Below are 13,347 nucleotides of genomic sequence, written 5' to 3'. Positions count from 1 at the left end.
TCCTTTATTTTTTGAAGCAAAGATCTCTGTTGACTTTTTCCTTATATCCTCAGGGCATGTTTTCTTAACATTCTATGCTTTACTCCTTCCTTTCTCCAAGTTTGAGTGTTAGTTTTCCCAAGGTCTCAGTCTTCTCTCACCCTGAATATTCTAGGTGATCTCATTCATCCCAGTGTCCTAAATCTATAGATACAGTTCAGCTTTTTCTCCTACACACCAAATCAATGTAAACAACTGGCCAACAGAATATCCCAGAAATTTCTCAAACTCAGTTCTCATAGTTCAGAAGTCAGAGCTCGAGTTTGCGGGTAAGTCTGCATTTAGCAATAAAGAAAGAACCAGAATTCATGTGTGCCTGGGCACCAGAGCTGCTGTGGGTGCCAGAACCCTGACAGGGGGATGGGTGGAAGGAGGCCAGGACAGTGATCATGCTAGCAAGTGAGAGGGACTGTGGCAGCCCTTTCCACTAAACCAATAAAAGCCACAAAAGCCACTAAACCACTAAAGCCATTGAGGGCACTGAGGAGTTAATTGGTGCTGAGCAAATCTGGGTCAGTGCTTTAATTGAAGCTGATACAGGTGCCATGGAGGGGTTTGTAAGCTCTAACATAAACTTTCCTGCTCCTTGACTTGAAGTCCTGAAAATCTATTCTCCACAAGTAGCCAGTGTATTAAGTCCAAAATGAAATTTTATTCTATTCTTCTGAGTTAAAACTGTCCAATATTTCTCTACTACTGTCAGTCTAAAAGTCCATATGTCCTAAAATAGCCTGCAGACTCCAGCATGCTCTGTCCTCTGACCACTTGACCATCCTATTCTCAAGCTATGTCAAAACATAGATCGCTTGATGATCCAGCTAAATTGAACTCCTTTAAGTTCCTTGAAAACACTGCTTTTTTTTTTTTTTTTTCTTTCTTTTGGACCTTTGTGCGTGTTCTTTGCTCTGCTAATACATTCTTTCTTTCTGTTCTCTCTCTTACAATAGCTAAGTCTCCTTGTAACTCTTGAGGTTGGAACTTAAAATACGACTTCCTTTAGAAAGACATTTCTAATTGCTTCCAAGTAACTGGATGATTGCCCTGTCATAGTGTTGTAGCCACAGGTTCTGGGAAACAAACTCACTCAGAAGGACAATGCAGATAGTGGAATGCAGTTTATTACACCTGCAGGGCCAAGGCAGTGTATCCTCTTATCCAAGGACACCGACCACTTTTTGTGAAAATCTTATATACCCTAAGTGTACGTGCACAAACCTGCCTTCCCAAATTCCCTGAAACTAGTCTGAAAAAAGGAAAAAGAAAGATACAACCAAAGTTAACCCGTGATTCGTATGCCCTAAGCCTAGGTAGTTAGAAGTGGACAATTATCAGTAGGCCTGTGGTCATACTCCAATAAGCATAATAGAATATATAATTCTATTCAGTTACATACATAATTAGGGTATTCTTTTGGGCAATGGAGAACACTTGGGCTCTCTCTTCTGGGGGTCTGGTTTTCCAGTTGTATGTCATTTCATAGATCCTGGGCATATAGCTCAAAGTCCACAGTCTGGCCCAAGATGGAGTACTGCTTTCAAGATAGAGCCGGTTCTGTTTCCTCCTTCAATAGCACACTGTATTTTCATGAAAATGCATCTATTTACTTGCAAGTATCCATCTTTGCAAGTATGAGCCAGGGCTTCCCTGGTGGCTCAGAAGGTAAATAATCCACCTACGATGCAGGAGACCTGGGTTCGATCACTGGATTGGGAAGATCCCCTGGAGGAGTACATGGCAACCCACTCCAGTTTTCTTCCCTGGAGAATCCCCATGGACAGAGGAGCTTGTCCAGCTACAGTCCATGGGATCACAAAGAGTCAGACACAACTGAGCAACTAAGCATAGCACATCCATCTTTGGGGGGTTTCCCAAGTGGGACCAGTGGAAAAGAACTGGCCTACCAATGCATGAGACATAAGAGATACGGGTTGGATTTCTGAGTTGAGAAGATCCCATGGAGGAGGGTATGGGAACACACCCCAGCATACTCTTGCCTGGAAAATCCCATGGACAGAGGAGCCTAGCAGGCTACAATCCATGCATGCATGCATGCTCAACTGGTTATTCGTGTCCAACTCTTTGTGACCCCATGGATTGTAGTCCAACAGGCTCCTCTGTCCATGAGATTTTACCAGGCAATAATATTGGAGTGGGTTGCCAGTTTCTTCTCCAGGGGATCTTACCAGCCCAGGAACTGAATCCACATGTCCTGTATCTCCTGCATTGGCAGGTGGTTCTTTACCAATGAAACACTTGGGAAGCCTGGGCTACAGTCAGTGGGGCCCCAAAGAGTTTGACAGGACTGAGCTGTTGAACATCCATGCACACATTCATTAATAAACTCTAAATTCCTTAAGAACAAATATTATGTCTCTGTTATTCACAGTTGTGTTCACTGAGCTCAGTGATGTAGTAAGAGTTCAATAAATGTTACGGAATCAATTCATGACTACAATCTAATTGTAGGATCCTCTACAAAAGTAAAGTGTTTTGAGTCCTTGCAGGTGTACACTGGTACCTTTCAGAGAACTTGGAAGACAATCCAAGTGCTTGTTATAGAGGTATTATTGAGGTATTCACTGTATTATTAAACCAATTTAGGAGGACTGTTCTGCTTTGTCTGTGATATACTCTGTATTTCTGTTTAAATTTTTTTTTTTCCCTTTTACTCCTTGTTTTCTTCTTTTCTATCCAAGGGAAAATAAACCAGATTTTTTTTTCCTGATAGGAGCTGATTTAGACTTCAATCCTTTGCCAGGGTGTGGGTGCCACAAGAAGGAAAAAACAAAGGTGATCACTCATTTAGTAGGAAGTGCTATAAAGAAACCAATGCCTTTTCCCTTGCCCAGGTGCACTTTTGAACTTTTTCTGGTGTCTTCCTTATCTAAGCATTATCACCTTAAATTCTAATTGTCAGTTTATTTGTTGTCCACTCCCACTAACTGAGAACTGCTTGAAGGCAGAGATTGATTCAGTACCCTTGTGTAATAAACATCTCATACAGAACTTATGTAAGTGTTTAAAGACTGTATAATGTGAAATATATAATAAAATTATTCTTCCTAGAAGTAGCAAGCTATAAATATGACAATTATTCATTAGAATTAAAAAATATACATCAGATATGAGTTGGATTAAATGATCTTTCAGTATCATTTCTTCCAACTAGAGTTCTGTAACACTTTGTAAGATGATAAATATGTGTATGGGAGGTGTATACGATAATGTATGGGTAGAAAATAAAGACCTATAAACCACAGCAGAAAATGAAGATGCAAAGTTAAGTCTGTTTATTATAATTATTTATTGGAACTTCTTTTTTAACATGACAATAAAGCAGACATTGGACTAGTTTATTCCTACCTGAAGTTAAAAACCTTCTAGTCAAAGTTCTTTTTTAATTTATTCCCGTTCAGCTTTGTATTATAGTATAAATAATTCTAAAACATTTCAGATTTTCAAATTCAAATATGAACTTCTCAAGAATTATGCTGCAATAGCTAAATGGCACTATAAAATAAAACAGTTGGGCTGTGAATATGAAAAAACTATACTCAAATACAGTTGTTCAAAATTTTATGCATTAAATACTGAATTATGAGTAATCAGTCATTCTTAAAAGGTGCATTTTATTTGAAATACTAAAATATTCCTGAAGAGACAGTAATTTGCTCTTACTCAATGCTCCAATATATAGAAGCAGTAATGCTTATGCAGTGGAGATAAACTGCTCTTTTAAATTTACCAAGAGTTCCTCATATTGCTCAAAGTGAAATGAATCTGGATTTTAAAATTATTGAAACTGACAAAACGGCAGATATGGGATGTATAAATAGTTTCAGAATTTCAGATTGGACACTGGAATTGTGTTGGGAAATGCTCTCCCTTTACTCTGGTCGGGTTGATGTTAGAGCAACAGAGACTCATGCAGATTTGAGGCAATCTTGAACCAGTGGTGAAGTTTCAATGAAGAAAAATAACATGGAGGTACTAAGAAGTCATTAAGGCTCAGTTATAGCTGAAGGAAATAGCTAGTATTTATCCACCCTCCTCACATTTGCGTTCTCCCACCATCCTCCTCCATCACACTCACAAAGAGAGTCAGTGGGAATTGACCATAGGCAAAATGTTTCAAGAAAATAGATGGTACTAGAAGTGAAAAGACCGCTAGATTCTAAGACCACATTATCTGGTGCCCATTTCTTAAGGTGTATCTTCTTGCATTATAGTTCTTGGTATTATATCAAACCTCAACAAATTTATATTACATGCTACAAGCTGTGTTGTAAAGAAAAGGTATGAAATCACTTCCTTTGTCTGAGAAATGGTAATATTTGGAACAGTAAAGCAAGACAAAGAGAACTCTGGAAGGAAACTGCATGAAGACATGGCAAGAAGCAGCCAGTATCAATTTGCTATATTAGACAAGTATTCCTTGGGAATCCTCAGAAATAGTAAGGAAGGTCAATCTATGAAAGACATGTTTTCTGTAATCAGATAGGACTGGGGACATGGGCTATGTTATGTTGGTATTAGAGGAAGAGAATCTGCTTTGGATAAATAACTTGGGGAGTGTAAGCCCTGGATTTATGTGCATGCTGCTGCTGCTGCTAAGTTGCTTCAGTCGTGTCTGACTCTGTGAGACTCCATAGATGGCAGCCCACCAGGCTCCCCTGTCCCTCGGATTCTCCAGGCAAGAACACTGGAGTGGGTTGTCATTTCCTTCTCCAATGCATAAAAGTGAAAAGTGAAAGTGAAGTCTCTCAGTCGTGTCCGACCCTCAGCGACCCCATGGACTGCAGCCCACCAAGCTCCTCCGTCCATGGGATTTTCCAGGCAAGAATACTAGAGTGGGGTGCCATTTCCTTCTCCATTTATGTGCACAGTATAGAGTAAATCAATTAACACAAGCAAACACTCATGCACTTTTTAAAAGTTTGCAGTCCAAAAGTTTGCTTGGATATTAAATGTTAGAAACCTGGATCAAGGAAAGGTGTCTCAAAAGCCTCTTTACCTTATCTATCTCCTTCTATAATATTCAGTGTTTGGATACCACATGGCTCTCTTTTTCACAGTCTCCTACTTTCAAAGTTTATTGACATAACATAGATCAAAACACAGTCTTAATTGCAAACCAGCAGTTCTTTTAAAACTGTTTTTGAACAGACAGAATAGGTCCAATCTCTTTCTTATGACTCTCTACCATCTTGACAAAGGTCTTCCCTTCCTACTTTTTTTTAACCTGAACTTTGTAGGAAAATATAAAATGATGGTGAGTTGCCCCTGATGGAACCTTCTAGATTGAGAGCACTATCTGTAGCAGACCCTGATTTTTCTTGACAATTCAAAGCAGCAAGGACATAGGGATTTTGAGCTGTGACAGATGGGTTAAGGGGCACTAATGAGGACAAAGGGAAATGTCACTCCCCAGGCTCTTCCTGGATCATGATGAGACATAAAGATGGGGTGGGTAGAGGGGTGATATTAAGCTGTAACTATTAGAGGGTAATACATGGAATGATAGTAAAAGAAAGCAAATTGTAAGCATTAGCTCTGAAGCTAGAAAATTCTGAAACACTGTTCTTGGGAGCATGATTTGATATCGTTACCACTTACACAACAGACTTGGCCTTTCTCTTAGAGAAATATTTATTAGAACACTGTTCTTAATGCTTATTTTACACATACTGAGGCAAAAAGCCTTTCCCCAACAATTAATTGATTAATCACACCTTTGTTCAAGTATAATTTCCTCTTTTTTATTAGAAAACTTTTTTTGGTATACCAACCAAAAACAGTTGTTAAGTTTGGTTTGTGCAACTTATTATTTTGGGGAAGGTTAATATATCTTATCTCTGTGATAATTATTTAAATGTTAATTACTGTTAATATTTTTAGAAACATATACACCAGCCATTCTTTTAACATATAATCTTATGTGTCTTGTGTAAATGCATATAAAACATTGAAAAGATCATCTGTAATTACTGACCACCTAACAAATATAAAACATAAAGAAAAGAAGATAATTAAATCAAGTTTATTATATTTAAAAGGAAGTGCTCAATAATACAAAGTTATTAGAGTACCTCTGCCTCCTTAACCATATTAACTATATAAGCATCTGAGAATAATTCTGCATTTTAATAGTTATCTCAGATTTGATATGTCATATTTATTAAGTTAAAATTAAGAAATGAAGTCTTCAAGGATGGTGCAACATATGCAAATCAATCAATATAATACATCACACACAAAAAAGAAAAAAAATGCACATGATCATCTCAATAGATGCAGATAAAGCATTTCACAAAATTCAATATCCCTCAGGATAAAAATTCTTACTAAAGTGAGTATAGAGGGAACATATCTCAACATAATAAAAGCCATTTATAACAAACCCACAGCCAATGGTAAAAAGTTGAAAGCCTTCCTGATAAAATCTGGAACGAGACAGACATGCTCACTCCTACTACTTCTGTTCCACATAGTGTTGAAGTCCTAGTCCCAGAAATCAGTCAAGGAAAAAAAAGAAAGATATTCAAGCTGTAAGGGGAGAGGTGAAATTGTCATTATATGCAGATGACATGATACTATATATAGGAAACCTGAAGGAATCCACACAAAAACTACTGGTTAATAAATGAATTCAGCAAAGTAGGAAGATAAAAGATTACAATTCAGAAATCAATTACATTTCTTTACACTAACAATGAAATAACAGAAAGGGAATGTAAAAAAAAAAAACTTTTCAAATTGCACCAACCAAAAAGTACTTTGGAGTAAGTCTGACCAAGGAGGTGAAAGACTAATATGCTGAGAACTATAAAACATTAATAAAGGAAATTAAAAAGGATTCAAAGAAATAAAATCCCATGGTCTTGGAAAAAGAAAATGAATACAGTTTAAATGGTAATACTATACAAAGGAAACTCCATATTTAATACAATCCATATCAAATTATCCATAACATTTTTCACAGAATTAGAACAAATAATCCAAAAATTTGTATGGATTCATAAAAGACTCAGAATTGCCAAAGATATCCCTAGGATAAAAAGCAAAGCAGGAGGTATAACTTTCCCAGACTTCAGACAGAACTACAGTAATCTAAACAGTATGATATTGGTACAAAAACAGACAAACAGATCAATGGAACGGAATATAGAGTCCAGAAGTAAACCCACACACCTATAATCAATTAATCTTGACAAAGAAAGAAAGAATATAAAATGGAAAAAAGTTTCTTTAGCAAGCTTCATGAAAATAAATTAAATTAGATCACATCCTCACACCATGCACAAAAACAAACTCAAAATGGCTTAAAGACTTAAATATAAGATGTGGTACCATAAAACCAGAAGAGAGCCTAGGCAGAATATTCTCTGACATAAATCATACTAAAGTATTCTTAGGTCAGTCTCCTAAGGTAATAGAAATAAAAGCAAAGATAAACTAATGGGACCTAATCAAGCTTACAAGCTTCTACACAGTAAAGGAAACCACAAAAAAAAAAAAAGAAAGAAAGAAAGAAAAGACAACCTACAGAATGGGAGACAGTATTTGCAAATGATCGGACTGACAAAGCCTTAGTCTCCAAAATATACAAACAGGTCATATAGCTCAACAACAAAATAAAGTCAATTCAATCAAAAAATTGGCAGAAGATCTTAATAGATATTTCTCCAAAGAAGGCATACAGATGGCCAGTAGGCACATAAAAGGATGTTCAATATCACTAATTATTAGAGAAATGCAAATCAAAACTGCAGTGAGGTAAGACCTCACCCTGGTCAGAAAAGCCATCATTAAATCATATAGAAATAGCAAATGCTGGAGAGACTATAGAGAAAAAGAAACCCTCCTACACTGTTGGTGGGAATGTAAGTTGGTATATAAACTATGAAAAAGAGCATGGAGGTTCCTTAGAAAATTAAAAATAGAATTACCATAAGATCCAACAATCTCATTCTTGGTCATATACTTGAACAAAACTATAATTAAAAAAGATACATGCACCCCTATGTTCCTAGCAGTACTATTCACAATAGCCAAGACATGGAAACAACCTAAATTCCATTGACAGATGAAAGGATAAAGAAGATGTGGTATTATATATACAACAGAATAACATTCCATTATAAAAATGGACAAAATAATGCGATTTGCAGCAACATGGATGCAACTAGAAATTCTCATGTTAACTGAAGCCAAAAAGAGAAAGACAAATACCATACGATAGCAACTGTATATGGAATCTAAAATATGGCACAAATGAATCTGTCTACGAAATAAAATTATACTCACAGACATAGAGCTCAGACGTGTGCTTTCCAAGGGTTGGGGAGGGAGAGGGATAGACTGGGAGTTTGTGGTACACAGATGCAAACTATTATATTTATAATGTATAAATAGCAAGGTCCTACTGTATAACACAGGCAACTATTCCAGTCACCTGTAATAAATCATAATGGAAAGCATATTTTTAAAAAAATAATTCAAATGTGTGTATAACTGAGTCAATTTGCTGTGCAACAGAGATTGGCACAATATTGCAAATCAACTATACTTCAATAACAACAAAATTAAAAAAATAAAGCCTGCATAAATAAAATATACTTTAACATTAATTTAAAATATCAGCATTTTAAATATTTTTACTAAAAACACAGAACAAGGTAAAATTTTTTAAAGTCTATTTTTAATTTTTTGTTTTAAATTATTGTGGTACTTATATCCATAAGAATATGTTTAAAATAGCACATAATTATAAATTTTCAAGATCTAGACCAACTTTCCTGTTATTTTCTGTGCATGATAGTTTTATAGTTTTCGTGTGTTCAGTTTTCTAAAGGTAGACTTTCTACCTCTCAACAAACTTAACTTTTATTTTCACAAATTCAAACAAACTGAATATCTTCCTAACAATTCTAGGTATAAAAACTTCTCTTTTTTTTACAGAAATATATTCTTATACTATTTTTGTTAATTTGCATATATGACTCTTTAATTACTGAAGCTGAACTAGATCAATACATTTAAACACTTTGCTTACAAAAGATTCAAACCATAATTCTATAACAGCAATTGAATTAAATTGAGTACATATAAAATATGATCAATATTGATTTTAAGACAGGTCTAATGCATAATATTTATTATAGACTTATTTAAATTTTATAATATTTGGCTCTGGACCAAATTCAGTCACACTGAATCTGTGCTTTCTTCTTCTGTTCTTTTAGTGATTTGAAAACTGATTAGATGTAATTGATCACTGTGGTTTTAAAATAATTTTTCTGGGATACTGTTGGATTTTTATACAAAATTTATTTCCCAACTTTTTCCTTATTGCCATGGCTTGATAATGTTCATGAGCTCCCCTTGTGGCTCAGATGGTAAAGAATCTGCAATGTGGGAAACCCAGGTTCTATCCCTGGGTCAGGAAGATCTCCTGGAGAAGTTCATGAATAGAGCAGATTTTCTTTAATTTTACTGAAGGTGAGGCTAGTCTTGTATACAAGGAGGTATGCTACAAAATTCTAACCAATGACTCAGAAAGTTAAGTCTTTAGGGGAACCTCAAGGACAGCTTGTTTTGTTTTGTTTTTTCTTTAATAATAATAATAATAAAAACCTTGATTGGATGCAGTGAACTCTGAGCATATTGTTTATGTACTTACCCAGTTCCCACCAACCTTAAGATTTCTCAGTAAATGAACTATCAGTGTCCTATGGTTTAAGCCACTGTCACTTATGCCTTTGATGAATATAAAAAGGAACTCTCATGGACAAACAGCTTCATAGATGTAGCTTACATGTACCTTAACATCATTTACAAATAAATGTAGCTTCAACTCTGATAGTTTGTACAGTTTAAAAACAAGGCAAGCAAGACCAATGGGGTAGAGTAAAATATGAAACTTTTCAAACCGAAGAGGGAGATGTATGAAAAATATATATGCCATATGGGTGCAATGAATGTTACATGCCTTTATCATCGCATCTGACTTTCATACTGTGATAATCTTAGCTTAGGGCACTAGCTGTCCAGTGAAGGGGTAGGAAGCCAGTATGATTTGGCTGAAAGAAAATGGAATGAAAGCCAAGCCACCAGAAATGTGGTATTGGTTCCAATTTGATTTTTCAGGAGTAACTAATAGCCTTTAAGAAACATTACAAATACAAGATTGCTGACCTACCTTGTGGCAAACACAGTAGATATATTCTGAAAGTGCATTGTGTAAACTTTATATTCAATTTAGCAATTCTTTGTTCACATAAATTATAAACATTAATCACTCTATGTCCTTATGATCAGTTCTTTGTTCAGATGTACTGTAGCTGTTAAATCTATATATATATAGTCAGGAACAACACTGTGAAAGCCACTCTTAGATTTTAAATTGGGACCTATATTAAATTTCAAGCCATTGGAGGATGGTAGGTAAAAAGCTGAGCAAAAAATCATATACAGAGGAAAAGGATAGTTAATTTGATTAAGCTAAAATCTTTATGTAAACAATAACAACAACACGATGATCCTGATTGTCCTTCAACCTTCTTGTTGAGATTCATCAACTGTGACCCTGTGACCAACAGCATGAAACTAAACCATGAAACAGTGTCTATTTCTTTTCATATATGATGCTTATAAACTCCTTTTTTTCTTTTAATCTTTCTAATCTTTGAAATCAATCACTTTATCTTTTTATCCTGTGTGTCATATAAAGTACTTGATTAATAATAGCTGCTTAAAAAATATTTGCTGATATACCAACAAATTTCCACTTCATTAAAAGTAAAAGCACAAGTTGAAGATAATGAGTTTCAGTATTTTAATCTATTACATTAGGAATTATTTAAGAAAACTGCATAGTATTGTAGAGGGTATGATGAAATAGGTCATTTTTACCCACTGCTGGAAAGAACATAAACTGGCACAGTTCAGTTCAGTTCGGTGGTTCAGTCGTGTCCGACTCTTCGCGACCCCATGAACCGCAGCACGCCAGGCCTCCCTGTCCGTCACCAACTCCCTGAGTCCACCCAAACCCATGTCCATTGAGTCAGTGATGCCATCCAACCATCTCATCCTTTGTATCCCCTTTTCCTCCTGCCCTCAATCTTTCCCAGCATCAGGGTCTTTTCAGAGAGTCAGCTCTTTGCATCAGGTGGCCAAAGTATTGGACTTTCAGCTTCAAAATCAGTCCTTCCAATGAACACCCAGGACTGATCTCCTTTAGGATGGACTGATTGGACTTCCTTGCAGTCCAAGGGACTCTCAAGAGTTTTTTCCAACACCACAGTTCAAAAGCATCAATTCTTCGGCACTGAGATTTCTTTATAGTCCAACTCTCACATACATGGGTGACCACTGGAAAAACCATAGCCTTGACTAGGGCCTTTGTTGGCAAAGTGATGTCTCTGCTTTTTAATATGCTGTCTAGGTTGGTCATAACTTTCCTTCCAAGGAGTAAGCATCTTTTAATTTCATGGCTGCAATCACCATCTGCAGTGATTTTGGAGCCCAAAGAAATGAAGTCTGACACTGTTTCCACTGTTTCCCCATCTATTTGCCATGAAGTGATGGGACTATATACCATGGTCTTAGTTTTGTGAATGTTGAACTATAAGCCAACTTTTTCACTCTTCTCTTTGACTTTCATCAAGAGCCTCTTTAGTTCTTCTTCACTTTCTGCCATTAGGGTGGTGTCAACTGCATATTTGAGGTTATTGATATTTCTCCTGGCAATCTTGATTCCATCTTGTGCTTCCTCCAGCCCACTGCTGCTGCTGCTGCTGCTAAGTTGCTTCAGTAGTGTCTGACTCTGTGCTACCCCACAGACGGCAGCCCACCAGGCTCTGCCGTCCCTGGGATTCTCCAGGCAAGAATACAGGAGTGGGTTGCCATTTCCTTCTCCAATGCATGAAAGTGAAAAGTGAAAGTGAAGTCTCTCAGTCGTGCCTGACTCTTAGCGACCCCATGGACTGGAGCCCACCAGGCTCCTCCGTCCATGGGATTTTCCAGGCAAGAGTACTGGAGTGGGGTGCCATTGCCTTCTCCACCTCCAGCCCACAGGCATGTACTAATTATATATATGTATTATATATATATATATATATATATATATATATATTATATGTTACTCCTCATCTGTAAAATAAGGGAATAGAACATTTAAATTACATATAGGGATTCAATGAAATAATATACGAAAGCATCCAACAGAGTAGTAACCCTTAAATCTCAGTACCTAACAAAAATATAGGACTATAATAACTGAACATCTTTTGTACTTTCTTTAAATTATGTTTCTTCCTCTCGACCATCAACTTAGTAATGTTGGATACCTTTTTCTTTTTTACTGTATATAGTGCCTGCCACATTGTCAGTCAATATTTGTTAAATTCATAGAGTTTGTTTAGCTCATCTAATTACTAAAGAGAAAATTCATATGCAAAGCTGTACTATCACTGGGGAAATATAACACGTTTTCTGTTCATTGAATGAGCATATATTAAGTGATAGTGTGACATACTAGAAAGCACAAGCTCTGAATTTCAAAGAAACGCATTCAAACTCTAACTTTCTCTCCACCATTCACAACTTAGTCTTTTTGAATCTCCATTGATATTTACATGCCTCTAGAGTGAAGATGATCAATCTCATGGAGTTTGTATTGTTAATTAGCAAAATACACAATTAAAAATGGCAAGAGTTTAGCTAAGTTACTGCATGGTATCACTGCCTTGGCATCTATTTTGTTTGGTCTTCAACTGTTATGGAGCTGAAGTTTGCATCACTTGTGCTGTACAGCAGGCCAATAAGAAGAGAGAGGAGTTGTTGGCACAAGGAACATAGAAACAACAGCTTTATTCAAAAACATGCAGAGTGAGGAGATGATAGACTAGTTCCCCAAAAAAATCAATTTACCTGAGAATTCAGGCTTCTTTTACAGTAAAAGGGGAGGGCATGTGGTTGGCTTTTACAAACTTCTTGGTGTAGGTCAGGTCATGATGTTCCTATAAACTTCCAATAAGAAAAAATATTTTTCTCTGTACTGAAACTTTTTAATCTCTTATTTTTTCAGTTGCTAAATCATGTCTGACTGATTTACTGCAGTGCTGATGGACTTCAGCACGCCAGCCTCCCTAATCATTCACCATCTCCCAGAGTTTGCTCAGATTCATGTTCATTAAGCCAGTGATGCTATCTAACCGTCTCAGATTTTTATCTCTATATGAATGGAAAAGCAATATACCTTTAGAGGTTAGAGCCTTGAAAATAGGTTATCATGTATATTTCAGG

Source organism: Bos taurus, chromosome 12 (genome assembly GCF_002263795.3).
Source record: "Bos taurus isolate L1 Dominette 01449 registration number 42190680 breed Hereford chromosome 12, ARS-UCD2.0, whole genome shotgun sequence".
In the NCBI taxonomy this organism is placed as follows: domain Eukaryota; kingdom Metazoa; phylum Chordata; class Mammalia; order Artiodactyla; family Bovidae; genus Bos; species Bos taurus.
This window is presented reverse-complemented; position numbering follows the sequence as displayed.